A 26,930-nucleotide genomic window follows, 5' to 3' on the forward strand; every position below is an offset into this window, starting at 1 on the left:
AAGTCTCCAGACCACCGAAGCACATGAAAGCTGAACTAATTTATGCAGGATAAAGTCAGCAACTGCCGAGCCGAGAAGTTCGTGATGAATCGAATCACTTTAACTTCGCTCATCTCTAGTGAACAATATTGAACACACATATTTATATATATTTTTTATTTTGTGAAGTTCACAATGGTGCACTTATAATATGGATCTAAGGATCACTATCAACTAATATACTTTTTGCTTTTTATTTTATTTTATTTTTCTTCCATTTTTCTGTTTTGCTGGTGCTGAGATCTATGATTTTTGTATATTGTAGTGGAATACCACTGTTTAAATTAACTTATTATAAATTACTACCTGAGTTATTTAACATACATACATCTGCAGTATATATCTATATGTCTGTAATATATATTTAGCTGTGGTGGCTATTAGGACGTTGGATGCGCCTTGGGTAGGATTTAAGTGCGCACACATGCACTAGATGTACGTTCCTGTGGTGACTAACACATAGTAACAATAGAATTAGGCTGGAAGAGCACGTGGGCATGTCACCGAGTGGGAGATGCGCATCACCAGATCACGTGTGCGTTCCACTGATCAGGTGGTGCGGATCGCTGGATCATGTGTGCGCTCTACTTCGTGCGTACTATCCTAGCGCATGTGCCATGTCATTGTGCCATTCAGTGCGTGATTTTACTGTGTGGCGTCAACGGGATGTGATGTAAACTTGGAGTTCGGAAGTGACTCCAGCATCTCACCGCCACCAGCATGTGTAGCCACTAAGCTTCCATCTGCAAGGTATGATGGGTTGATTATGGAGTGTATATAAATTCTTGAGGGTCACAACACCCCTGAGGAAGTTGCCAGGTGGCGACGGAACGCGTTGGGTCCTCTGTGGCCCCATCTTTAGTTTGACAACAACTAACATGAATTCCTCCAGTCTGGGACACTTGCCTCTTGCAGGGTTTAGTATTTGCCAAAACCATGTGGATTGGGTGATTACTTTTCAGACACTGCACTTTATATTGGGGGACTGTAATTCTTTTGTTTATATCCAATATATTTATTTTTTCATATGATTATTATTACTTAGGGATATGTGCAATTATTGTGTTATCTGCACTGGTCACTTACCCCATTAGTGTATTATATGCTCACTCATATCTGCTTGCATACATGTTTTTCTTTGATTGGTCTTTATACTGTCTGGAGTGTCTAAATTCACATGTACAGATCTTCTAAGGGTGGGTGCTTATCTTTAGGGGAGGGGGTTCATGGCCTCTCTCCTGAGTTGTGCTTTGGCTCTCAGGGGCTAGTTTTAACTGTTTTTAAACAACCTCTTTGTTTGTGTTTATTGTGTGTGTAGAAGAATTTTGTGCAATAAAGATCACTTGAATTGGATATTATTATTGGTGTGCCATTATACTTCAGGGTTGCTTTCTGTCCAAAGTTATGCATATCGCTTTCTTCACTGAGTAGCACCCAGCTTTCTATATGATACTAGATTGAGCCCCCCGTTCTTTTTGTCTTCTTCAGCAGAAAGGTAACCAAGACTGTGATGGGGGGGGGGGGGGAAATAATCTGGGGGGGGGGGGGAATTGCCCCTTGCCCCCTCCTGGATTCGCCACTGTGCCCAACAATATACAATTATTCTTTGTTATATTGTTTTTTCAACTAAACAGAGTTGAGCCCAGGAAGAAATAACTTTCATTTAATTTTCCAATACCTCGTCTACCATATATACTCGAGTATAAGCCGACCCCAATATAAGCAGAGGCCCGTAATTTCACCCCAAAAACCCAGGAAAAGTTATTGACTCGACTATAAGCCTAGGGTGGGAAATACATCATCCCCCCTGTCATCATCCAGACCCCCGTCATTAACACCCTCATCATCATCACCCTGTCATCATTCCCCCCTTCATCATCATCACCTGTCATCATCCCCCCTTCATCATTACCCTGTCATCATCCCCCCCTTCATCATTACCCTGTCATCATCCCCCCTTCATCATTACCCTGTCATCATCCCCCCCATCATCATCCCCCCCTTCATCATTACCCTGTCATCATCCCCCCCTTCATCATTACCCTGTCATCATCCCCCCTTCATCATTACCCTGTCATCATCCCCCCTTCATCATTACCCTGTCATCATCCCCCCCTTCATCATCATCACCTGTCATCATCCCCCCCTTCATCATCATCACCTGTCATCATCCTCCCCTTCATCATGACCCTGTCATCCCCCCCCTTCATCATTACCCTGTCATCATCCCCCCCTTCATCATTACCCTGTCATCATCCCCCCTTCATCATCCCCCCCCCCTTCATTATTACCCTGTCATCATCCTCCCCTTCATCATCCCCCCCTTCATCATTACCCTGTCATCATTACCCTGTCATCATCCCCCCTTCATCATCCCCCCCTTCATCATTACCCTGTCATCATCCCTCCTTCTTCATTACCCTGTCATCATCCCACACCACCCCCTTCATCATCCCCGCTTGTCAATGTCTGATTTAACAGTGGTCTTCAACCTGCGGACCTCCAGATGTTCCAAAACCACAACTCCCACCATGCCCGGACAGCTATCTGCTGTCTGGGCATGTTGGTAGTTGTAGTTTTGAAACATCTGGAGGTCCGCAGGTTGAAGACCACTGTCCGGGCCTTCATCATCCAGCCCCCCCTTTAGTTTTGAACTCACCTCCGCTCGGCGGGACGTTCGGGTGAGCTGGTCCAGGCCGTCTGTGCTGCAGGACCGTCCGGTGGGGAGGGATAGTTGTTCCGGGCTGTCCATCTCCACCGTGTGGGCCTCTTCTCCACGCTTCGCGCCCGGCCCCGGAATAATGACGTTGCCTTGACGACGACACACAAAGCTCTGTCATCTAATAGGTCAAGCACCATCTCATGACCAATTTTTTCATAGGATTATAAAAACCACATTGAATTGATGCAGACAGTAATATGGGAAACTGTGTAAATTCATTATACAAATAATAACATTTATTTGCTGGAACTGAACTACTCCCTAAAAATGTCCTTACCATTTGCCAAAACTTTTGACATATCCAAGAGATGTAAAACATTTTGATCTGTTGTAATCTAAGTATTCAGACCCCATGATCATTAGTATGAGCCAGTAGAAGTGCATGCTTAAGCACTTTAAAGGTGTACTTTGCCCCTGGGATGTTGTGTCAGAGATCATGGGGGTCCCAGAGGCCGAACCCCCGCAATCAGACATCTTATTCCCTATCCTATGGATAGGGGATAACATGTTTAGGGGCAGAGTACCCCTTCAACTCCCTGATAGCACTAGACAGGCTCCATTTGAAATCCATGAAGCCTGTTAATTGCGACTGGACAAGCTTCTTTTCACACCTAGTATGGGAGATACACCGTCCAGGAATAAAAAAAAACAAAGTTTATTTCTTTTAAAAAGCACTCCCAAAATGTATACAGGTTGGGTGTGGTATTACAACTTAACTCTATTCACTGCAATGGAACTAAGCTGCAAAACCTCACCCAACCTGGAGACAGACGGGGAGCGATTTTTGAACAAAATTAACTCTGTTTTTCCATTCCTGGAAAACCCATTTAAGGTATTAAAAAGGAGAATCTGATTCCATCACAGGAGAGAAGGAGAAACATTCCTTTAAAATTAAAAAAGCATGACTTACCAGTGTGCCAGTTTTTTGCTAATCACTTATAAGTCCCCAACTTGACATGTCACCTCTGAAGCCAGTAAATGTAGAAATAGGGACCAGAAGGTAGAGTTCAGCAGGGATCCGAACACCGTCTGGATGGCAGTGGAAGGGAATTGAGCAGATGAGTTTTCCTAATTTATTTTTCTATAGTGGATACAAATAGTTGACAGGTCTCTATGACATGTTGGAAGCTTATTTAAAAATGGAGGTATACTTTTAATTTAGACAATTGCTTCACATGTGAAATGTATATTTTATTTGCTTTGCCAAAAGCTTAACATGCTTTAGTTTAAAGGAGTTAGTTTCATGGGGAAAAATACATTTGTGTTACCTGCTTCCCTTTACACTCAGAATAAAAAAGCCTGCATACTTTCCCATTTTCCCTGCTCCCTCACTGCCACAGTCAAGTCTTCTAGTTCCTGCTGCAGTTCTCTCCTTTCTGCTTCCAATGATATTTTGTGCACGCTAGATTGAGGGGGTAGTTCCTGTTGGCGTGAAACATCATTAGGAAGTTCACAGCAGAGAACAGAAGACTTGATAGCAGCAGCTGTGGGGCATTGGGGAAGGTAAGTATATCAGCTTTTCTATTTTGAGTGCACATGGAGGCAGGTAACATAAATGATTTTTTTTCCCTTGAAAATGTTATTTAATAATTCCTGTTAGATTGTATTTTGTCCCTCAATAATGAAGAAATTATACAGAAAGATACTTTTTATAATGACCCTTCTTTCAATTTGTAAACTTATGCAACAGATGATTTATTAACATTCAAACAACACATTAAATATAAAAGACTCAGGGTACTTTCCTAGAACAGACAAAAACTTCATCCTTCATTTATTTTACTAATGTGATTACTACAGATGATGCCTATCCGATTACACCAAAAAACACCTGATTTTTATTTTTATGTTTACAAGACTCCCAAAATATTATGTTACAAACCATTATGTGACTAATGCTGGGGGAGGGGGGACATATAGTGCACCATACTGGCTTACACCCTATTAGTTTGGTATGCTTATGGTATTTGATTAGACGGATTGCCCAGTATCTTCTATGTGCACCACAAAAATCGTTGGGGCCCTGGGCTTCCACAGTATTAAGACAAGCCTGCATCCTAAAAAAATGTTAAATGTGATACACAAGGATCAGTGAATATGTTGGCAAAAGCTCACAACCCACAGCAAGGGTCCTCAATGTCCTGCAAGTCCAAACACTAACATTACTATAAGAAAAAAAAAAAATACTTCTGTACCTCTTCAGAAACTGAAAACTTATGACTAGGGAATTAGAAGGGAAGCCTGGAATGCAGATGCTTTTTTGGATTTCAAGTAAGGGCAGCTTTATTTTGTTTTTACTACACACAACATACTGTGTATTATACAGGGCCCCGAAACAGCTTTTGTTCTCAACATGGAAAGTGATTCCCAGTTTCCAGCAGCTATTTTGCCCTTTGGAAGGGTATCTTTATCTTCATTGGTTACCTACCATGAGGTAACATTTTGATGGCCTTTGAACCACATACTAGTATTTTTCAGAGCATCTTAGAGCAGATTAGGTACTGAGTGACACCTTAAAAAAATTTATTTTTTTTGTTTGATCTGACGGGTACGCTTTAAATGATTCTCAATTATCAGAAATGACAGAATTGCAAAATTTTTATATTTAGTTTAAGGGTACATTCAAATGTCCGTATCTTCTGCAGCAGAAAAAATGCAGCAGATCCCATTGAAGCCAATGTAAACTGCAGCAGTAGAAAGCTGCAGCAGGAAACTCGTTGTAGATCCTGTCCATGTGGATGTGCTTTAAGGCTATGTTCACAGAAAATTTCCCTGTGGACATTCCACCAACAGCGAAGCGCCGGTGCCAGGACAGTTTGAAAATACTGCCAACCTAATGTGGGGGGACCTATACTGCAAACCTAATGCGGGGGGAACTATACTGCCATCCTAATGTGGGGGAACTATACTGCAAACCTAATTTGGGTGAACTTTATTGCCAACCTACTGTGGGGGAAACTATACTGCCAACCTAATGTGGGGGGAACTATACTGCCAACCTAATGTGGGGGGATCTATGCTGCCAACCTAATGTGGGGGAACTGTACTGCCAACCTAATGTGGGAGGAACTATACTGCCAAACCTAATGTGGGAGGAACTATACTGCCAACCTAATGTGGGAGGAACTATACTGCCAAACCTAATGTGGGGGAACTATACTGCCAACCTAATGTGGGGGGACCTATACTGCCAGCCTAATGTGGGGGAACTATACTGCCAACCTAATGTGGGGTGACTATACTGCCAACCTAATGTGGGGGAACTATACTGCCTACCTAATGTGGGAGGAACTATACTGCCAAACCTAATGTGGGGGAACTATACTGCCAACCTAATGTGGGAGGAACTATACTGCCAAACCTAATGTGGGGGAACTATACTGCCAACCTAATGTGGGGGGACCTATACTGCCAGCCTAATGTGGGGGAACTATACTGCCAACCTAATGTGGGGTAACTATACTGCCAACCTAATGTGGGGGAACTATACTGCCTACCTAATGTGGGGGAACATACTGCAAGACCTAATCTGGGGGAACTACAACCTAATGTGTGGGAACTATACTGCCTACCTAATGTGGGGGAACTACAACCTAAAGTAGGAGAACTATACTGCATACCTAATGTTGGGGAACTACAACCTAATGTGGGGGAACATACTGCCAACCTAATTTGGGGGAACTACAACCTAATGTGGGGGAACTATACAGCCTACCTAATGTGGGGGAACTACAACATAATATGGGGGAGCTATACTACCAACCTAATGTGGGGGGAACAATGCTGCCAACCTAATGTGGGGGAACTACAACCTAATATGGGGGAGCTATACTACCAACCTAATGTGGGGGAACTATACTGCCAACCTAATGTGGGGGAACTACAACCTAATGTGGGGCAACTATAATGCCAACCTAATGTGGGAAAACTAAAACCTAATGTGGGAGAACTATACTGCCTACCTAATTTGGGGGAACTACAACCTAATGTGGGGGAATTATACTACCAACCTAATGTGGGGGAACTATACTGCCAACCTAATGTGGGGGACCTATACAAAAATATAAAATTGTACCATTCTGATCCCTATAACTTTTATTTTTCTATATATATGGGAGTGTATGAGGGTATTTTTTTGCGCTGTGATTTGTAGTTATCGGTACCATTTTTGTTTTGATGGGACTTTTCAATTGCTTTTTAGATATTTTTTAATGGTATTTGAAGTGACCAAAAATGTGCAAATCTGGTTAGTTTGCAGGGTCTGGAAAAAAGGTTCCTGGGATGTTCGGCGCCAATCGTGGATGGAATGAAGATTCGGTGAGTCTCAGTTATTTAAAAAATGTTCTTTATTGCCGTATCAGACGCTTTTTGAGGTCTTGCACATATTTTTCAATGATTATGGCATACATACATAAAAGCATTATCACTGGCTTTTTATAGTTTCTAAAAAAGGGCGCCAGAGAGTACAATTGGATGAATTAAAAGGTGTCATAGGGCTGTGCTCTGGTGTATTGTAGTGGCGCTGTCCGATGACGTAGGGGTGTTTCATTCATAAAATTCAAGGTAAATGTTTTTGTTTCGCAGTAAAATGTGGCAATACATTAAAATCAAGGATAGCGAAAATGTTCCATATTATTTAAGGAGGTATGGTGTTATGCGGTGATGCGAGTATGCGAGTGTGTGAGAAATTTCACATTAGGTCCGGAGATACAGTTTGCTGTAATATGTGTGCATGTGTTGTATCAAATGTGTTTCTTTTGGAGTCGATGGAGTAGATCTGCTGTGTTAGCGATGGTGGCTCCCAGTCACCTTAGAGAAGAAATACCAAAGAATAAACAGATGAAGAATACAACCATGGACCAGAATGGATGCTTCAGATGCGGAGTAAGAAACTGTAAATTATGTATAAACATCAACCACAATGCAAAAACGTTCAAAAGCAACCAAACAGGCGAAACATTCAAAATAAAATCCAAAATAGACTGCAACTCAACCAATGTCATTTACTTAATAGAATGTGGCTGTGGCCTACAATACATTGGACGGACCTCACAAACCCTAAGAAACCGTATGAGTGGACACCGTTTCAATGTCACATAAATTTCCAAAACACAGCGTATCCAGACACGCAACTGAAAAACATAATAACAACTTTAAAGAATTCAGAATCACTGGAATTGAACAGATATCGGACAATTGTAAAGATAGATTTGAAAGACTCTGCAGGAGAGAGTCATTTTAGATCTTCAAAATGAACACTTTAACCCCCTTGGGCCTTAATGAAAATATTGATAATATATAATATAATATACACCCGGAATCCAACACTGAAAAATCATCAAAAAATCACCAAATACCAACAATTACACAACCCTATCTCAATACCCAACCAAAGACATACTGTCATCCAACCAAACACCCAACTTAATACAGCCCACAACTTATTCTTCACAGGCAGCCCATTGGACACGATCAATCCAACACACATAGCGTACAGCATGCCATCCACAACAAAATATCAACAGCACACATTTCTCTTAACACGACCTACCAACAGGCCCCCATTTTCTATAAAGCGCTGCAGTATCATCATTTGAGACCACCGCTGCTGTCACACACAGCATGCCATCCACTACAAAAAATTAATAGTACACACGTTTCTCCAAACAAAACCCACCACCAGGCCCCCATATTCTAAAGTGCTGCAGTACCATCACATGAGACCACTGCTTCTGTCACAATTATATACACTTGCGTTAACAAAACCTCTCTCAACAAACAATACAATGACAGCACCACAGCATCCTCTGCTGTCCACACATCTGTGTTAAAAACACAAAAATACCATTTACTATACCAATTATCTGGCAACAACAAGTACAGCAATCTTCGTCTGATTATCCGGCAAAAGGAGACACACTGCACCAAGGACCGAAACCCTTTTCCTAACAATGAAAATAGTCACAAACCTGGGAATAAAATAACCATCTACAGCACTGTGAACAAATACCAATTAAAAAACATACCAGCCACGGTACCCACCATCTAGCATGGAATAGCGCAGCAACCCGGCATATGACATCTCACGCGGCAGCTCCGTCAATAGGACATTTCCACTACCTGGCATTTGATACACATCATCCGACCATCGCTAACACAGCAGATCCACTCCATCAACTCCAAAAGAAACACATTTGATACAACACATGCACACATATTACAGCAAACTATATCTCAGGACCTAATGTGAAATTTCTCACACACTCGCATACTCGCATCACCGCATAACACCATACCTCCTTAAATAATATGGCACATTTTCGCAATCCTTGATTTTAATGTATAGTCACATTTTACTGCGAAACAAAAACATTTACCTTGAATTTTATGAATGAAACACCCCTACGTCATCGGACAGCGCCACTACAATACACCAGAGCACAGCCCTATGACACCCTTTTAATTCATCCAATTGTACTCTCTGGCGCCCTTTTTTAGAAACTATAAAAAGCCAGTGATAATGCTTTTATGTATGTATGCCATAATCATTGAAAAAGAGGTGCAAGACCTCGAAAGGCGTCTGATACGGCAATAAAGAACATTTTTTAAATAACTGAGACTCACCGAATCTTCATTCCATCCACGGTTGGCGCCGAACATCCCGGGAACCTTTTTTCCAGACCCTGCAAACTTGCTTCATCGAGTGTGCTGCCACACATCTCGAGCAACCCGGACGGCTGCACCGCAAACAGGATCCGAAGGGATCACATATACCAGACGTTCACAAGGTTGTTGTGTGCCACCACAACCTTGCAAGGTGAGATCATTACTTATATCCACCTCATTACTTTCACCTAGTTAAAACATACTGCCCAATAGGAAGCTCTGTTTTTGTATTTTTGAATACAGACCCACAAATCTGGTTAGTGCACTATTTGGACTTTTGGGGCCCCACTTTTGATGTTACCCAGGGCAATGCTAAGCCTAAAACCGGCCCTGGGGGAAACTATGCTGCCCATCTAATGTAGGAAAACTATGCTGTCTATCTAATGTGGGGAAACTATACTGCCTACCTAATGTGGGGGAACTACAATTTAATGTGTGGGAACATACTGCCAACCTAATGTGGGGGAACTACAACCTAATGTGGGGGAACTATACTGCCTACCTAATGTGGGGGAACTACAACCTAATGTGGGGGAACTATACTGCCAACCTAATGTGTGGAAACAATGCTGCCTATCTAATATGGGAAAACTATGCTGCCTATCTAATGTGGGAAAACTAAATTGCCTATCTAATGTGGGAAAACTATGCTGCCTATCTAATGTGGGAAAACTATGCTGCCTATCTAACGTGGGGAAACTATGCTGCCTATCTAATGCTGTTTTTCTTCTTTTGGGGTGGTTTCTTTGGGGATCTTAAAGGGGTATTCCAGGCAAAAACTTTTTTTTTATATATCAACTGGCTCCAGAAAGTTAAACAGATTTGTAAATTACTTCAATAAAAAAATCTTAATCCTTCCAATAGAGAAAGCAGGAAAGCAGCACTCCAGAAGAAAAAAAGTGCACGGGTGCCTACTGTGTCAGGTCCTGGTTGGGGACCCGTCCAAAACACAAAGCAAAATGAACAGTGGCACACCAAGTGACGAAAAAGAAAGGTGATTTATTCCAAAAAACGTGTTAGGCAACGTTTCAGCTGGCTCACCCAGCCATTTCCTTGAAAATGGCTGGGTGAGCCAGCTGAAACGTTGCCTAGCACGTTTTTTTGAATAAATCACCTTTCTTTTTTCGTCACTTGGTGTGCCACTGTTCATTTTGCTTTAATCCTTCCAATAGTTATTAGCTTCTGAAGTTTTCTGTCTAACTGCTCAGTGATGATGTCACGTCCCGGGAGCTGCGCATGATGGGAAAACATCCCCATAGGAGCTGCACAGCTCCTGGGACGTGAGTCATCAGAAAGCAGTTAGACAGAAAACAGCAACTCAACTTCAGAAGCTAATAACTATTGGAAGGATTAAGATTTTTTAATAGAAGTAATTCACAAATCTGTTTAACTTTCCGGAGCCAGTTGATATTTAAAAAAAACTTTTGGCCTGGAATACCCCTTTAATTTATTTGCTGGATGGAACGCAGAGTTCCATCTAGAGTAAGTATAGCATGAATCTGGTTATATTAGACCAAATAAAGCATGATTTACATTAAGTACTGAACGCTTTAAATAGCTTGTTGCATCTTTGTATATGATAATTAATTGCCAGAAAAATGAAGTTTTCAGAAACCTTATTTATTTGTTGGCAATGGCATAAATCACTATTCCCCAAAACATAAATTAATATTTCCTTTTAGGAGGTGAGAATTCCCATTCTGATATAACAATATTATATATGAAATATTTTTAATCTACTAATCTGGTTCCTGAAATGTAAAATATACATAAAATCATTTTGATGGTTCTTTTATATGGTTTAAAAAAATTATTTACCTCTGCACAGATATAGAAATAAAGCAAACATGATAGTTAATGTTTTTACTCAGTTTTTTTTTTATATTTATTTTTAGAATGTATCACCATATCAAGTTTATTGACTGCATAATATTTTATTTAGCACCTCTACAGTATGCAGTGGTTGCAGGTGCTAAACAAGGATAAACCACTGAAAATGCAAAACTGAATTGCTACCTGATATCATATTCACCTGCCATAATTAATTGGTTCAGGAGCATTTTAGTGCCCATAGGGATTGATATTCCCATAGAGAAATGTCAGTTCTGCAGAAAAATTCAACTTAAAGGGGTACTCCGCCCCTAGACATCTTATCCCCTATCCAAAGGATAGGGGATAAGATGTCAGATCGCCGCGGTCCCGCTGCTGGGGACCCCCGGGATTGCCGCTGCGGCACTGCGCTATCATTACTGCACAGAGCGAGTTCGCTCTGCACGTAATGACGGGCGATACAGGGGACAGAGCAGCGTGACGTCATGGCCCATCCCCTTAATGCAAGTCTATCGCAGGGGACGCCATGCCCCCTCCCATAGACTTGTATTGAGGGGTGGGGGGGTGGGCCGTGACGTAACGATGCTCCGGCCCCTGTATTGCCCGTCATTATGTGCAGAGCAAACTCGCTCTGTGCAGTAATAATAATGCGGTGCCGCAGTGGCAATCCCAGGGCTCCCCAGCAGCGGGACCCCGGCGATCTGACATCTTATCCCTATCTATCCCCTATTCTTTGGATAGGGGATAAGATGTCTAGGGGCATATTACCCCTTTAAGGAATTCTGTAACCAGACAGATCCTTTAATGGTAAAGCACCTATAAAGGGCTGTAACGAATAGAAGTGACCACATCTGCACATTTAAAAAAGAAAAAAAAATGTTTTCAGTTATCTATATGAGGCTACAAGTTTTAGGTAATCTGTTTCTTGGATGGTCAAAGATTCCTAGGGACCTCTAATACCTGTATCTATTGGCTAAATAGCCACTGGCTTTTCCTTTTCTTTATTGTTTTGCTGATGATAAGAAATACTGAAAAACACTTAGGCTTAAACATGATGGCAGCATTCCGTTAATATCCTGTTATTATAATAATTTTTTTTGTGTTTGAGACATGTTAATTGCAGTTTGGCTACGATTAGTAATTTATTTGTCTTCTTATATAATCTCAAGGTCAGACAGAACTAAAGCTACATAGGCCATTCTGTGACACACAGACATTTCAATTGCTTAGATTAATAATTTTTAGCCTTTCAACGAATAAAGTCTTAAACCGAATATATTTTTACACTGTTTTGTGACTATATTGTTTCTTTTGACCTTTATTAAAGGGGTATTCCAGGAATGTTTTTTTATTTGACTATGCTACAGGGGCTGTAAAGTTAGTGTAGTTCATAATATAGTGTCTGTACCTGTGTGTGACGGTTTTCTCACAATTCTTATGTGATTTTCATCCCAATATTTCATTTTAACAGCATACAAAATGACTGCTGTTTTGGAATTTTTCCCAGCTTACAATGCGGTAGAGACCTGACTCACTAGTCAGCTGATGACAGGAAGCCTGTCTGCTTCAATGGGTGCAGAGAGAAATCTGCAAGTAATGCAACAGCTGGAGGCACCCTGATTGAAAACCACAGGTCTGCAGCTCATTATGTTTCAATGGGTGGGGTAGCTGATGTGTGGGAAGGAGGAAAATAGTATCATGGGATTTGTAGGCAAACAAGAAAACTGCAAACAGGAAATACAAGTTCACAGAAAGCTAGCCACAGTGTTCTGGTAATCTCACAGCATAGCCAATTAGCCCAAGACAAGCGCAGATCCTTCCTAAGCATGTCCATTACTGTCTGCCAGGTACGTACTAAAATCACCCTACGCTGGATAACCCCTTTAAGCACATTTTAAACTGGACATTCGTGTATCTCAAAAGTCCAGATTTGAGCAGGTTGGAACAAGAAATCTGGGGAACATTCTGAAAAAAAAAGCCATAACTAAGGGCCAGACTTTCCAAAACGCATCGGCATCAGGTACGTGTTGTGTGTGTTCTATGTACCAGTTGGCTGTAACCACTTCTGTTAAATAATGTGAATTCAGGTAGAAAAAACAGGCATGGTCGCACATCTACAATCTTGTATAATGATCTAATTGCTTCTCAGCATAATAACAAAAACTAACAGGTAGTTAGTATACATTTTTGATCAAAAAGTACAAGCCCACTCGCCACGTCAAGGCCACCTATTTAGAGTGGGTCCCTAACGTCCCTAGCATAAAATGGCATAGCACCGGGCGGCGACCACCACCGCCGCGGCACCAGTGCCCACAGGGGGGGAACGACCCACTGGCAGAGTGGCCCCAATGCCACTCAAACCAGTCTATGGGCCTTTTTTTTTTTTTTGAACATGTGTCTGCACTCTTCCCCACTCCCTCAGCCCAACCCTATGTAAGTAGTAGTTAGCTACACAAGGGCCATTTCTTTCCTAGCAGCCTCCCAGTCTGACTGGGAGAGCTTGGTAAGTGTGCTGTTACACCTTGTTCACACTGGTGTGGTGCTGTGCAGCGTCCGTTGCTGCTGTGGCGCCGTGTCTGTGGGGAGGTGCGACCCATAGACTGGTTTGAGTGGCATTGGGGCCGCTCTGTCAGTGGGTCGTTCCCCCCGTGGGCACTGGTGTCGCGGCGGTGGTGGTCGCCGCCCAGTGCTACGCCATTTTATGCTAGGGACGTTAGGGACCCACTCTAAATAGGTGGCCTTGACGTGGCGAGTGGGCTTGTACTTTTTGATCAAAAATGTATACTAACAACCTGTTAGTTTTTGATATTATGCTAAGAAGCAATCAGATCATTATACAAGATTGTAGATGTGCGACCATGCCTGTTTCTTCTACCCGAATTCACACTGTGTTTTCTATCCCCTCCTTTTTTTTTTTTTTTTTTGAACATGTGTCTGCACTCTTCCCCACCCCCTCAGCCCAACCCTATATAAGTAGTAGTTAGCTACACAAGGGTCATTTATTTCCTAGCAGCCTCCCAGTCTGACTGGGAGAGCTTGGTAAGTGTGCTGTTACACCTTGTTCACTCTGGTGTGGTGCTGTGCGGCGTCCGTTGCTGCCGTGGCGCCGTGTCTGTGGGGAGGTGCGACCCATAGACTGGTTTGAGTGGCATTGGGGCCACTCTGCCAGTGGGTCGTTCCCCCCGTGGGCACTGGTGTCACGGCGGTGGTGGTTGCCGCCCAGTGCTACGCCCTTTTATGCTAGGGACGTTAGGGACCCACTCTAAATAGGTGGCCTTGACGTGGCGAGTGGGCTTGTACTTTTTGTGGATGTGCGACCATGCCTGTTTCTTCTACCTGAATTCACTTCTGTTAAATAAAGCCACATTTTATCATCTGAAGACAGTAGAGTTCTTTATTTGTTAGCATGCTGGAAAGGACAGTCACAATGATATAGAAATATGTTCACATGGGCATTAACTGGCCTTTTTTTTATTTATTTTTTTATCTCCAATTGACTTCAATTTGCAAAGGTGAATTGGTGGGAAAGCTAGCAGAAAATAAAAGTTTTTGCCCTAGTGCATTTACCCTAACTTCTGTAAAAGCACACGACTGATTTGTTTACATAAAAATGAAAATATAAGTATACTTGGGCCATAGAAAAATAGAAAAAAAAACATACACTTACCTACGCCCAGTTCCCTACTGGTCCCACTGCATTTCCCTTCTTCTTGTGCCAGAATGACTAGTATTTGTATAAATGCGATTTTGTGGAGAAACTTAGACCTCACATATTGCAAAATCCTCTGAAAATTTCCATCACCAGTTGATGCTCAAAATGAGGCAAAATATAAATTGTTTGTAAATATTATTTTAATTATATTAAAATGGGGGACACATATCATGGTATTTAGAGACTTTTTTTCTGCTTACTCCGGGCACACAAAAAGTCGCACGTGTGCCTAAGCACTTTTTTGGCAACTTTTGTGGGTACGCTTAAAGTTGCAAACAGCCTTACCTAATCAACTTTCAGTTTCCACTTTGCAGTGGCCGCAAATTTATAATGTGCGAATGTCGTACATAGGTAATAAAGTCACAAAACCCTTAGAAAAAGTCACAAGTCAACTCCAGGTCTGACCTGGCTTACCTCGCTCCGCCCCTCAATGAAAGCCTACGGGAGGGAGCGTGATAGCTGTCACGCCCCCTCCCGTAGGCTTGCATTGAGGGGCGGAGCGTGACATCACACGGGGGCGGGGGCATGACGTCACATGCCGCTCCGGGTACTGATTACAAACGGGGTGCCGCGTGCAAGATCACGGGGGTCCCCAGCGGCGGGACTGCCACGATCAGGCATCTTATCCTTTGGATCGGGGATCCATCCTTTGGATAGGGGATAAGATGTCTAAGCATCGGAGAACCCCTGAAAAACACTCATGAGCACTTTTAAAAAGTCGCCAAAAAGTTTAAAAAAAATCTCAACTGTGACTTTTGTGTTTTGTGCTCAACTGCGACTTTTGTGTTTATCCACCCCCTGTGTTAGTATGATAAATATGTAGCTCAAAAGCTAAACTAAAGCAAAAAAAAATGACTTCAGAACTCAGTTACCAAAGAAAACAATGATAAATGTCCCCAATATGTTTTAGAGGTATTTACCTGAGCAGTGTATGTATCTGAAAGTACCTTGAAAAAAGTGCCAGCATAAACTGGTTGTACTGTGTATATATATATATATATATATATATATATATATATATATTCTTTTTTTTCCTTTGGTTTTGCTTACATGTGACATATTTATCATAATACCGCATGAAGGTTGATAAATCTGCCGATTGAGTGAAAAATAAATCACTTAAAGGGGTACTCCGCTGCTCAGCGTTTGGAACAAACTGTTCTGAAGACTGGAGCCGGCGCCGGGAGCTCGTGACATCATAGCCCCGCCGCCTCATTACATCACGCCCTGCCCCCTCAATGCAAGTCAATGGGAGGGGGCGTGACAGCCCCTGTGACCTTTTTGTGGCTTTTCACATGACATTTTTCACACGACACACGACATTGCGAGTTTTGCGCGACATTTTAAAAATGCTTTCCACAGCCAGTTTTGTAAGCCAGGTCTGGGCTGGTATAGATTTTGACCTTGATGCAAACATTTTTGACCTAAGTGCGACATTCTCACTTGATAAATCCGGTTCCACTGCAAGTTGAAATAGGAAATTGACTTTTAAGTAAGACCATTTGTAGATTTTTGCTTACTGACCTCTCTGGCAGAAAAGTCGCAAATAAATGTGCTTTGGTGCACGAGACATTTCATGCAACATTTCCCCCTATATCTTGAAAGGGAGGCACTATTACACATTTCGCATGGGACCTCAGGAGCGTAACAGTTAATTGATGCCAATGTGGTTTCTAGATCTGACCGGAAAACAGGTGATATCTTACAACAGAGCCCTTGTCTATGATACCTTTGTTTTAAGCTTTCTTTTTACTTGCCTTCATGCCTGCCAGCTGAGTCTCAAATCCCAGCTCACTTAAAATTCAGCTGCTGTGTTATGTTTTCTTTTGCTAGATCACAACTAGATGTAAAGATCTTCCATTTTCAGTATTACAGGCAATAGTTGTACAGTTATTTCTGTACTTATTTCCTTGTCTGGAGGTCTTCAAAGCAAAGGTTTATGATGTACCGTATTTTTCGCCCTGTAGGACGCACCGGCATATAAGACGTACCCAATTTTAAAGGTGCAAAATCTAGAAAAAAAAAGATTCTGAACCAAACAGTGATCTTCAACCTGCGGACCTCCAGATGTTGCAAAACCACTGGCATAGGAGGTAGTACTCATGTGTCCCCGCCGCTCCGGACCTGTCACCGCTGCCCTGGATGTCGCTCCATGTCTGTCGCCGCGTCCCTGTGGTGTCCCCGACGCTCTGGACGTCTTCTTCCCCGGGATGCACGCTCTCCATTGCCATCATCACGACGACGTGATGACGTCGAAGGAGAGCGCCGGCCATGCAGGGAATCCCGGCACGGAGCAGACACCGAGGAGGCAGGTAAGGTCCCTCCTTGTGTCCTGTAAGCTGTTCTGGACGCCACGATTTCACCGCGGCGGTCCCGAACAGCCCGACTGAGAAGCTGGGTTAGTGTCACTTTCCCTTCAGACGCGGCGGTCAGCTTTGATCGCCGCATCTGAAGGGTTAATACAGTGAATCACCGCGATCGGTGATGTACTGTATTAGACGCGGGACCCGGCCGTTGATGGCCGCAGGGACCGCTGCGATAGGTGTGTGTATTCGCCGTATAAGACGCATCAACTTTCCCCCCCCCAGTTTTGGGGAAGAAAAAGTGCCTCTTGTATGGCGAAAAATACGGTAGGTGCCAGCGATCACATTTTAGGATGTGGTTTTCCGTCTTACTCTATCCCTATTTTTTATATGAAAAAGCAGAGTACTGGGACAGGGAGAAGGCATTGCACAGTGGATTACAAGGTTCTTTGTCTGCATCAAAGGGTCGCCAGAAACTGGATTATGAAGTCATATTTTCTGGACATTACAATACTTATATAGGATTACAGTAAGGTTCCTATTACTAGTCACTGTTCCAATGACAACCAATGAGAGGAAAATGTGATTTAACAAACTGAGAAGATGAAGGTATTTTATGATATTGTCACAATAATGGAAAACAAACTAGATCTTTTTAGGACTGAACATGGCCCCTGAACAGTAAGATTTAGTCTTCCACAGGACCCACTGTGTATATAGATGAAGATGAACACAATGGGGGAGATTTATCAAAACCTGTCCAGAGGAAAAGTTGCTGAGTTGCCCATGGCAACCAATCATATCCCTTCTTTCATTTTTCAGAGGACTTTTCAAAAATGAAAGAAGCAATCTGATTGGTTGCTATGGGCAACTTAGCAACTTTTCCTCTGGACAGGTTTTGATAAATTTTCCCCTATATGTGCTTCCCTTCCCTGTACTCAGTATTAGGCTAAGTTCACACAGCGTATATACATACTTACCGTATTTATCGGGGTATACCACGCACCAGCCTATAACACACACCCTCATTTTACCAAGGATATTTGGGTAAAAAAAGTTTTTACCAAAATATCCATGGTAAAATGAGGGTGCGTGTGTGCGTGTGTATACCCAGATACACCCCCAGGAAAGGCAGGGGGAGAGAGGCCGTCGCTGCCCGCTTCTCTCCCCCTGCCTTTCCTGGGGTCTAGAGCCCTGCTGCCGGCCCTTCTCTCCCCCTGGCTATCGGCGCCGCTGCCCGTTCTGTCCCCCTGACTATCATTGCCGGCGCTGATAGCCAGGGGGAGTGAAGCGGCGCCGACAGCCAGGGGGAGAGAAGGGGCAGCGGCACCCATTGTCGGCGCCGCTGCCCCGTTGCTTCCCCCCATCCCCGGTGGCATAATTACCTGTTGCCGGGGTCGGGTCCGCGCTGCTTCAGGCCTCCGGCGTGCGTCCCCTGCGTCGTTGCTATGCACTGCACGGCGCAGCGCATAGCAGCGATGCAGGGGACGCATGCCAGAGGCCTGAAGCAGCGCGGACCCGACCCCGGCAACAGGTAATTATGCCACCGGGGATGGAGGGAGGCAACGGGGCAGCGGCGCCGGCAATGGGTGCCGCTGCCCCTTCTCTCTCCCTGGCTGTCGGCGCCGCTTCTCTCCCCCTGGCTATCGGCGCCGGCAATGGGGCCGGCACCGATAGTCAGGGGGACAGAACGGGCAGCGGCGCCGATAGCCAGGGGGAGAGAAGGGACGGCAGCAGGGCTCTAGACCCCAGGAAAGGCAGGGCGAGAGAAGCGGGCAGCGACGGCCTCTCTCCCCCTGCCTTTCCTGGGGGTGTATCGGCGTATAACACGCACATAGACTTTAGGCTAAAAATTTTAGCCTAAAAAGTGCGTGTTATACGCCGATAAATACGGTACATCCTTTATTTTTTGTGCGCATTTTAGGCATAATTGAGAAAATAATGCTATTACAGCTAAGGCCCCTTTCACATTGCCGTTAGTGCCCAGCAGTGTGACAACAGCTGGGAGAGCCGGGCAGAATAACGGGAGAAAAATTACAGCATGTACCGTCTTTTTCTACCGTTATTCATAATGGGTCCCGGCGGCCCCCATAACAGTAAATAGGAGCCACCGGGACCTGTTGTTTGCCGTTGCTTCCTGTTATGAGAATGGCTGTTAAAGTCAGGGGAAAAAAAAGAAAAAAGGCTCTGTCGGACGTTTTCGACACAGCTTAATGGTAGCCTTACACGCAGCTGTTGCAAGCCCTTCACATGCAGGAACAAAGGCTTGCTATTTTAAATTTAGATGTAAAATAATTCCTATTGATAATTCCTATCACCCTTTCCATTCTAAAACACCACACCCCCTTATCATCTAGAGCCAAAGTGGCATTTTCTTCCTCCAACAGAGATAGGAAGGAAATACATGTCTTAATATCATGCATTAAATTGATCCATTTTGCTAATGCTGGGAGACATTCCATAAGATAAACTTTTATCTTTTACTTATAACTGACTCAGAATAAAGCCATTATCTTACCCAATTTTTGTTAAAATTGCATTCATTAGCTGTGATTGAATCCTTTCATGATCAGTATTAGATTTTCAGAGCTGATTATTAGCATAGAAATCCTGGAATTGTCCTGTGCAGTGTGTGGGTGACACAGTATATGCTGTAGCTATCCTATATAGTATGTCTGCATTCATATGCTGTACATAAAGGATTATGAACAAAGTTTCATAATATAATCATTAATAAAATAGCAATTATTGTATTTTCCTTATATGCTGGAAAATGATACAAGCCCCCCGGCCACACCTTTATGTTGTAAATCAGCCTATATGTACTTGAGCACTAACAGTGAAGATGACAGTAATATCTTATTTCTTGCTTAATTATTGGGATTCATCCATTTTTAAATTGTAATTTATAAGGTGAATGCTTCTTCAGTTGCTTAATAAGTTGAGATTTCCTGTGTAAGGATGGGTTCACACCACGTTTTTCATTTCAATGAGCCAACCGGAGTCAGCCTTGAATAAGGGCCGGTTCACACCACGTTTTTATCAATACGGGACCGTATCCAGCAGGGATAGCGAAAACCGGTCACTCTCGTATCCCAACCGGATGCTGACTCCGGTCGGCTCATCTTTGCCCCATATACGATTGTCTAACCGGACCTAAAACCATGGTATACCACGGTTTTAGGTCCGGTCAGAAAACCGTATACGGGGCAAAAATGAGCCGACCGGAGTCAGCCTTGAATAAGGGCCGGTTCACACCATGTTTTTATCAATACGGGACCGTATCCAGTAGGGATAGCGAAAACCGGTCACTCTCGTATCCCAACCGGATGCTGACTCTGGTCGGCTCATCTTTGCCCCGTATACGATTGTCTAACCGGACCTAAAACCGTGGTATACCACGGTTTTAGGTCCGGTCAGAAAACCGTATACGGGGCAAAAATGAGCCGACCGGAGTCAGCGTCCGACTGGGATACGAGAGTGATCGGTTTTCGCTATCCCTGCTAGATAAGGTCCCGTATTGCTAAAAACGTGGTGTGAACCGTCCCTTATTCTGGGCTGATTTCTAAAAGTTCCTGTGATCATTGAAACTCCATTGAAACTCCACAAAGGGAGATCTTGCATGAAGCCCCTGACCAAGGGAGATTGACAGTTAGTTTGTGTTTCTTCCATTTATAGTAATAATGTAATGTCCCACAATGGGTACAAACCTTGTTGTCTTTGATACTAGGAAAATATGCCTTTATTCTACAAGTATGATTCTGTGTTGTTCCCAGTTAAGCTGATGCTGCAAAGTACAATATAGATAACACACCACACACAAACACACATGCTGCAGAAGTTCCATGTAAGAGTTAGGTCCTTTTAAGGGCCAAAGCACATGTTAGGTGTATATGAATCAGGGTCTATAAAAACCCTGGTCACCCAGGTTGTTGAGGAGTAAAGAGAGAAAAAGACCAAGTCAGTCTGTCACTTAGCCTATTCCCAGGGCCGGATCATCATTGGCGCTATGGAGCGTCTGCTCCGGGCCCCGTGCCCGCAGGGGGCCCCATCACATTTGCTTGTCTCGAGGTCTTGGTCCAGTTGAGCGGACTGATTAAAAGTGGGGAATACCCATCTGTATGCCCTGCAGAAACGCATCTCAGCAAGGGCAACTCTGTTGGTGTGAGAGCCTGTGCTACTGTCTACAAGTTACCTCAGTTACACCCTCCTTCAGTGAGCTACAGAGTCCCCACAAGTCATAGTCACGTTTCCAGATCCAAGAAACAAGTTAGGCTATCACCTTAGGTATCTAGGAAAGGTCCAGGGATATCCAACCACTGATTCCAGCACAATTAAAGCAAGAAGGTTAATTTCCGATTCAAGTCCATTTAGTCTCTTAATAGACTTGTAATGGGCACCTTTCTGCTGGACACACTAGAAAACCCTTTCAGCTTTACAGCCTGGGAGTTGTAAAACAATCTGTTAACGCTGTTTAACATCTTAAGTATTTTAGGGAAAATTGTGTCACACATTTTCTTTGTATCCCTGTGTCTAGTTTAACAGCACTTGCAAACAACATCAAAGGCATCCAGATCCCCATCACCAGCATACAGTTCACATGGACGCGCCCTAAGTCAAGGCCAACACATGCAGTTCTTCATCCTTCACAAAAGATTGTGCACATCTGGGAGAGATACAAGGGGCCGCAACACCACTGGCACCACCTGTGACATATCAACCAGTGACACCACTGTATAGTATCATCATACATTCCCCTAGGTCACCACAATGACACTAACTGTTGCAAACTTCTCACCAAGCTGTTGGCAATGGTCTTGGAGCCCATTCCAGTCTTGTGTAGGTCTACAATCCCTGACATTCTTGAGCAGCTTGATCTTCGCCATGGTGGATAGTTTGGAATCTCATTGATTGCTTCTGTGGACAGGTGTCTTTTATATAGATAACAAGATGAGATTGGGATGACTCCCTTTAAGAGTGCTCCTACTGTCAGCCCGTTACTTAAAAAAATAAATAAAAAAAACCTGGGAGACAGGTTGATTGGGATCAAAAACTAATTTCACTAAATAAAATGCAAATCAATTCGTAATCTATTTGATATTTTTTTCAGGATTTTTTTTGCTGTTATTCTGTCTCTCACTATTCAAATAAATCTACCATTAACCCCTTCCCGCAAATGGACGTTCATAAACGTCCTAAGCGTGGTCCCTGTCTATAACGCGGGGTCCCGGCGGGACCCCGCGTCATAGCGGGATGGTCCCAGCGCCTATTCACAGCCGGGACCCACGGCTAATAGCACGTGGCCGTGATCGTTAGGCAACGCGCTATTAACCCTTCCGATGCGGCGCTCAAAGCTGAGCGCCTCATCGAAAGTGAAACTAAATGCTTCCCGGCTGCTCAGTCAGGCTGATCGGGGTCATCACGATAAAATCGCGAGGCCCCGATAAGCTACCCGGAGAGAACAAGGTCTCTTACCTTCTCCGGCGGCGTCCGGGCTCCGATTGATTACTCCCAGCCTGAGTTACAGGCTGGAGCAATCAATCACCGATTTCACTGATTGTTGCCATGCAACGGCAAGGCAGCAGTCTGTGAATGAAATCAGCCATTGCAAGCTGATAGTTCTCTATGGCACCTATCAGCTTGCAAAAAAAAAGTGTAAAAAAAAGTTAACCCTTTCAGGTATTCCCTTCTGAATTAATAGTTTAAATCACCCAGCATTTCCTAGTAACAAAATAAAACAGTGTAAATAAAAATACACATATGTGGTATCACCGCATGTGTAAATGTTCGAATTATAAAAATATACCACTTTTAAACCGCACGTTCAATGGTGTACGCGCAAAAAATTACAAAGTCCAAAATAGCGCATTTTTGATCACTTTTTATACCACACTTTTTATACCACAGTGAATAAAAAGTGATCAAAAAGTCTGATCAGATCAAAAATGGTACCGCTAAAAACTTCAGATCACGGCGCAAAAAATGAGCCCTCATAGTCCCCTGAACGCAGAAAAATAAAGTTATAGGGCTCAGAAAATGACAATTTTAAACGTATAAATTTTCCTGCATGTATTTATGATTTTTTCTGAACTAATGCATCAAACCTATACAAGTATGGTATCATTTTAACCGTATGGACCTACAGAATAAAGATAAGGTGTCACTTTTACCGAAAAATGTACTGCGTAGAAACGGAAGCCCCCAAAATTTCCAAAATGGCATTTTTTCTTCAAGTTTGTCGCACAATGAATTTTTTTTCCGTTTTGCCGTGGATTTTTCGGTAAAATGACTAATGTCACTGTAAAGTAGAATTAGTGGAGCAAAAAATAAGCCATAATACAGATTTTTAGGTGTAAAATTGAAAGGGTTATGATTTTTTAAAGGCAAGGAGGAAAAAACGAAAATGTAAAAACGTGAAATCGCTCAGTCCTTAAGGGGTTAATATTATAGAGTGATCCTTTCTTTGTCAGTGGGCAAACAGTTAAGGCGTTTAAGCATGCATGGGATAGGCATAAGGCTTTCCTTCATTTAAGTTAGTCCCAGTAGTGGTAATGGTCCCAGTGTGGGTAGCGAATGGCTTAGAAGACCAGATGTATCAGTGCATGGCATCTGGGGGTCAGGCACATAGTGTAGTAAACAGGCTTGTTTGTACACAGGAGAAATAGAACAGTATTCAGGGATCAGACAGAGGCAATGTCCAATGCAAGCAGATGGTCAAGGCAGAAGGAAAAAGGTTCAGGTCAGTAACATGTGTCAACAACAGGAGAGACAGAGCCATAAGGTGGATAAGCATAGTTCAAGAAAAAGGTACAGGTCAGGATGCACAGGATAGCACATCTTCACTAGGGACACAAGGAAACAACTCTGATGCACAGGTTTTTGGGCAGCTCCCCATTATACATGACAAACTAGGATAGTTGGGGGCAAAAACCAATAATATGTGCACTGACCCATTAAATCTATGGAGAAGCACATGGCTTATAGGTAGAATCTGAAAGTGCACGTGGAAGCTGATTGGCCACATGGGACACAAAGTACTGAACAGAGCAGACCCCAGGCCAGGAGTGGTGAGAAATAGATGATACAGTCACCACATTTAGGGGGCATGGTTTTGCATGCTTCACGATACAGTACTCGTCTTGAAAGATATACATCCTAGCAACAAAGAAGCAGATGTGAACCCCAGGCACCCAAGGAAAGTTAATACTTTACCTGGTCATGAATAATCCCTTTAATTATTGAATAATTTACAGTCACTTATGTAATAAAATAACTCTTTAGGTTCTCTTTAGTAAGTTGACCCATACAATTTTTAGGCAGTGGAAAATTTTCCAGTGGTGCCCTTGATTATTACCTATTTAACATTTTGTGCCTAATAAAAAAAAAAGTAGATTTCTATTGGAATACATCACTTTAACAAACAAAAAAAATAAACATCTCAACACTTAATAACATTTCTCAAACACAATACAGCACATTAGGGAAGAACAAAATAAGAACAGAATGCAAACAAAAATATGTACAAAAACATAATGTTCACTAAGAGTTTGTATACGTTTATTTCACTTAAACATATTTTGCTCAATAATACATGCAGATCTAATGATAACATATTTAAGTAAACTGCTCAGACTTGTGAATTCTAATCCTTATGTATATTATTATGACTGTGAATGTTCAAGAAATACAAAAAGCTTGTACTTGCATGCTGTGGAATAATGATATTATTAAAAAGACTGTCCATGGGTTGCTTATTTTATGGGGGTATGTAAAGAAATGGTGAGGGCATAAAACATAAAAAAAAGAAAATTCTCTCTTCTGTACCCCAGCAGCTACTCTTGTGGTTCCCACTTTCTGAATATGGGGGTAGACATAGTTGCATAGTTATAGGGAATGGCATCAAGAGGTAGCTGTTGTATTGGTGCCCTGGTGAGGAAGCCTAAGGCTAAGTTTTCTACTAGGTTTTTGAACCTTTTGAAATTACTTGGATTTCTGCAGTGATTAATGACAAAATAAAGTCAGACCGTTATCTTAATCACAAATATTTAGAAACAAAATGAAGCAAAATTTATAACACACAACACAGTTGTACCACTTTGAAGCTCTCTGCTTGTAAGGAAAATAGACATTCCAAATAAATAATATTTTGATTCACATATACAATATGTCTACTTTATATTTTCATCATAAAGTTGACATGTTTTTACTTTTGGACGACATCAGAGGGCTTCAAAGTTCCGCAGCAATTTTCCAATTTTTCAAAAAAGTTTGAAGTGGATTTGAAGGGCTTTCTTATTTAAAAAAAATACAAGGGGAAATAGAAGAAAAAGCCCTCAAAATTTGTAACCCAATTTCTCTTGAGTAAGGAAATACCTCATATGTGGAAATCAAGTGTTCGGCGGGCACGGCAGAGGGCTCAGAAGGGAAGGAGCGACAATGGGATTTTGGAGAGTGAATTTTGCTGAAATGGTTTTTGGGGGCATGTCACATTTAGGAAGCCCCTATGGTGCCAGAACAGCAGAAAACTCCCACATGGCATACCATTTTGGAAACTACACCCCTCAAGGCACATAACAAGGGGTCCAGTGAGCCTTAACACCCCACAGGTGTTTGATGACTTTTCGTTGAAGTCGGATTTGAAAATGAAAAAAACTTTTTTTCACTAAAGTGCATTTTCCCCCCCAATTTTATCATTTTTACAAAGGGTAATGTGAGAAAATGCCCCCCAAAATTTGTAACCCCATCTCTTCTGAATATATAAATACCCCAGGTTAGGACGTAAAATGCTCTGTGGGTGAACTACAATGCTCAGAAGAGAAGGAGTCACATTTAGCTTTTGGAAAGCAAATTTAGCTGAAATGGTTTGGGGGGGGGGGGGGGGGCATGTTGCATTTAGGAAGCCCCTATGGTGCCAGAACAGCAAAAAAAAAACACATGGTATACTATTTTGGAAACTACACCCCTCAAGGAATGTAACAAGGGGTACAGTGAGCCTTAACATCCCACACTTGTGAAAGTTGGATGTGTAAATGAAAAAAAAAAAAAAATTCACTAAAATGCTGTTTTTCCCCCAAATTTTACATTTTTACAAGGGATAATAGGAGAAAATGACCCCCAAAATGTATATGTATAAAATACCCCATATAAGTATGGAAATACCCCATGTGTGGACGTCAAGTGCTCTGCTGGCGCACTACAATGCTCAGAAGAGGAGGAGCACCATTGAGCTTTTTTAAAGAATTTGTTTAGAACGGAAGTCGGGGGCCATGTGCGTTTACAAAGCCCCCCGTGGTGCCAGAACAGTGGACCCCCCCACACGTGACCCAATTTTGGAAACTACACCCCTCACAGAATGTAATAAGGGGTGCAGTGAGTATTTACACCCCACTGGTGTTTGACAGATCTTTGGAACAGTGGGCTGTGCAAATGAAAAATAAAATTTTTCATTTTCACCGATAAATGCTCATTGTACCCCTTATTGAATTCTGTGAGGGGTGTAGTTTCCAAAATGGGGTCACATGTGGGGGGTCCATTGCTCTGGCCCTATGGGGCTTTGTAAACACGCGTGGCCTTCATTTCCGGACAAATTTTCTCTTTCGTCAAAATTCGTCAAACACCTGTGGGGTGTTAAGGCTCCCTATACCCTTTGTTACGTTCC

At 42.7% G+C, this 26,930-nt stretch overlaps 1 long non-coding RNA gene across 2 annotated transcripts in view; it reads right to left on the reverse strand.

Moving 5' to 3' along the window:
* The window catches only part of LOC130302886 (uncharacterized), a 110,016-nt gene that overhangs the window by 18,391 nt on the left and 64,695 nt on the right, over positions 1-26,930 (reverse strand). For both annotated transcript variants that reach the window (XR_008853041.1, XR_008853035.1), the window contains 2 exons: positions 3,672-3,842; positions 2,699-2,850 (listed from right to left, as the gene is read on the reverse strand). This is a non-coding gene — a long non-coding RNA (uncharacterized LOC130302886). The remainder of the gene's footprint in view (positions 1-2,698; positions 2,851-3,671; positions 3,843-26,930) is intronic.

The sequence above is a fragment of the Hyla sarda genome, chromosome 1 (assembly GCF_029499605.1).
Source record: "Hyla sarda isolate aHylSar1 chromosome 1, aHylSar1.hap1, whole genome shotgun sequence".
Lineage (NCBI taxonomy): Eukaryota > Metazoa > Chordata > Amphibia > Anura > Hylidae > Hyla > Hyla sarda.